Source organism: Solanum tuberosum, unplaced genomic scaffold, assembly GCF_000226075.1.
Source record: "Solanum tuberosum cultivar DM 1-3 516 R44 unplaced genomic scaffold, SolTub_3.0 scf00461, whole genome shotgun sequence".
In the NCBI taxonomy this organism is placed as follows: domain Eukaryota; kingdom Viridiplantae; phylum Streptophyta; class Magnoliopsida; order Solanales; family Solanaceae; genus Solanum; species Solanum tuberosum.
The window spans coordinates 356,174-359,030 of record NW_006239387.1 but is presented as its reverse complement, the minus strand read 5'-3'; positions in this window follow the sequence as shown (position 1 = coordinate 359,030).

Sequence of the window (2,857 nt, the reverse complement as noted above, 5' to 3'; positions counted from 1 at the left end):
CCCTTCATCCACATTAATATTATGTGAGTTTTCTACCCCATCCTCATTAATAATTTCACCAACTGTTGGCCCACAAAGATAACCTGTAGGGACCCCATCTTTAATAATTTCTACCTCATCTATAACATGTTGAACATACAAGTCCAAAAAGTCACCATCACCTAGGTCTTTTATAAGGTTTAGTAAGCTGAAATCGTTATCCACTAAGACAAAGTTATTGGTTGTAGGGTCTTTAAAATAAAACCCACCCACAGTAACATACCCCAGATCTCTAGTATAAAAAAGCAATTCCATTAAAGAAAAGTGGTCTTTATCGATACCTACATATTCCACTTCACTTTCCCCTATGTAAGTGAGACCTCCACCAGATGTGTCTTCCACAAATTTACCACCATGGTGAAAGCGAGTTACTATAATAATATCCATAAGATTCCCTAGAAAAAAAAGTCAAATAAACCCGACAAATTACTGACAAGGAAACCCTAAAAAATTCAAACTTTATTCACATATGTACAAAACATCATCACTGTAGTAATATACAAAAGAGACGCTATATTTAAAGGGGAAATTGATAGCAATAGTCATAAAGATTCGAAAATGAACTTACTTCACAAGATTTAACACAAAATCTCCTTGCTTTCTCGAATCAGCCCTAAAACACAACAACAAGAATTATTTTATTGAATCGACCACGCCGTAGGATGAAAACATGAAGATTATTGATCAACTTTCTTGAATCAACCACATATTGAGCGGGAATCTTGAAAGAATATCTAGGGTTTTTTGGAACACGTTTTAGGGATTTAGAGAAATGACTGAGGGGTTGGGTGTGGGGTTGGGTGTTTTGTGATGTGTATTACCACGTAGGATTAGATTTTCCACATAGGAGATGTGTAATGTCACGCGCTCCACCTTAAAACAAATGCCTCACACGATAAGTGCCAAGTCAGCCAGGTGTGTTTGATAGGTACACTTTTTGAGTGGTTTAAGTGTTCAATAGGAAGGAGTCCTTGTTAAGGTGTCTATATGAAAAATCCTTACAAGTTCAAGGGGCCGCATATGCGTTCTGCCTTATGTGAAAGAGATAGTGAGGTTGCATAGGGTGTCCCTCTCTATCATCTCCAACCGTGGTACCCAATTCACATCCAAGTTTTGGAGAAAATTGCATGATGAATTAGGCACATAACTCACTTTTAGTACAACCTTCCATCCACAGACAGACGCGCAGTCGGATAGGACTATTCAAGTATTAGAAAACATGTTGAGGGCATGTGTGCTTGATTTTAGAGGGCATTAGGATAAATTTCTACCTTTGTGTGAGTTCTCCCATAATAATAGTTATCACTCTAGCATTAATATGACACTATTTGAGGCATTCTATGGGAGGGGATGTAGATCACCCATAGGATGGTTTGAGGTAGGAGATGTGAAACATTTGGGGGTAGATTTAGTGAAGGATGCTCAAGATAAGGTGTGGAGTATTCAAGCTAAGCTTTTAGCAGCCTAGAGTAGACAGAAGAAGTATGCGGATCATAAGGTAAAAGACATGGCGTTTCAAATCGGTGAGAATGTTCTTCTTAAGGTATCACCAATGAAAGGGGTGATGAGATTTGGTAAGAAAGAAAAGCTAAGTCCGAGATACATTGGTCAATTTGAGATTCTTGAATGTGTAGGACCAGTAGCGTATAGATTGGCTTTACCTCCTAATCTATCAGGTGTTCATCTGATATTTCATATGTCTATGTTGAAGAGATATCATGGTGACGGAGATTATATCATTAAGTGAGACTTAATTGTGTTAGACAAAGACCTCTAATATGAGGAGGAACCGATTGCAATTCTTGATCGTGATGTGCGTAAGTTAAGGACCAAGGATATTAAGTCCGTGAAGGTTCAATTGAAGCATCGTCCAGTTGAGGAAGTTACTTGGGAAATCGAGAGGGACATGTGAGATAAGTATCCCCAATTGTTCGTCGATTCAGGTACTACTTCATTCCTTCCTTAGCCTATTTTTCCTAAGTTTTGTCACTCGGGGACGAATGATGGGTAAATTGGTATCTATTGTAACGACCTGCTTTCATCGTTATAGAAATGCCAACGGGGGGAAATTTGGAACCGGAAAACTTTTTCGTAGAATTTGGATTTTCTCAGCCTTGTCCAGATTTGGATGAAATCGGAGTCATATAGGTGTAGGGAAATCTGGTAACAATCGGATGAATTATTTATGATTTTGATTACTTGAGTAGTTAGGTAACTCGTTAAGGAATCCGTACGACTTTACGGAATTGAATTCGGGTGAGTAGAACTCCCGAAATCGATATTAGTGCTAAGGGTATTTTTCTGAGCGTCGTTAGTTAGAGATGTGTTGTGAAATGAGGATTTTGGAATTCTCAAAATAGCTCTTTGTTTCGTTCCAGCCGCTTTGGCCCTGGATTTTGCCGCTCTGGCGGGGTCGCTACAGCGGGATGAGGGTCGCTGTGGTGGGCTCGACGCGTCTTAAGGTCATTAATAAATCCCTAAACGACCTTATTATGCACTTTTCGATTTTTAGAGCCAAAGAACGAACCCCATGCGACTCTTACTAGTATTTCACCATTCTTGAGGCTAAAGGTAAGTTTTTCACTCCCTGAATCCATTTTTCGATCCGTAGAACGTAATAGAATGGGTGAATATTGACGGGGAAGGGTTTTGTTATAGATTCTATGGTGGAAACAACCCTAATCTGGATAATTGGGATCATGGGTTTGATCTATGGTTCATAGAATGGTTAGTAATTCGGGTAATTAGCAATTGTTTATTGATTCCCGTATTATATTGATTGTTTGTAGATCAAGAACAAGCGGAACGAATTCGGAAA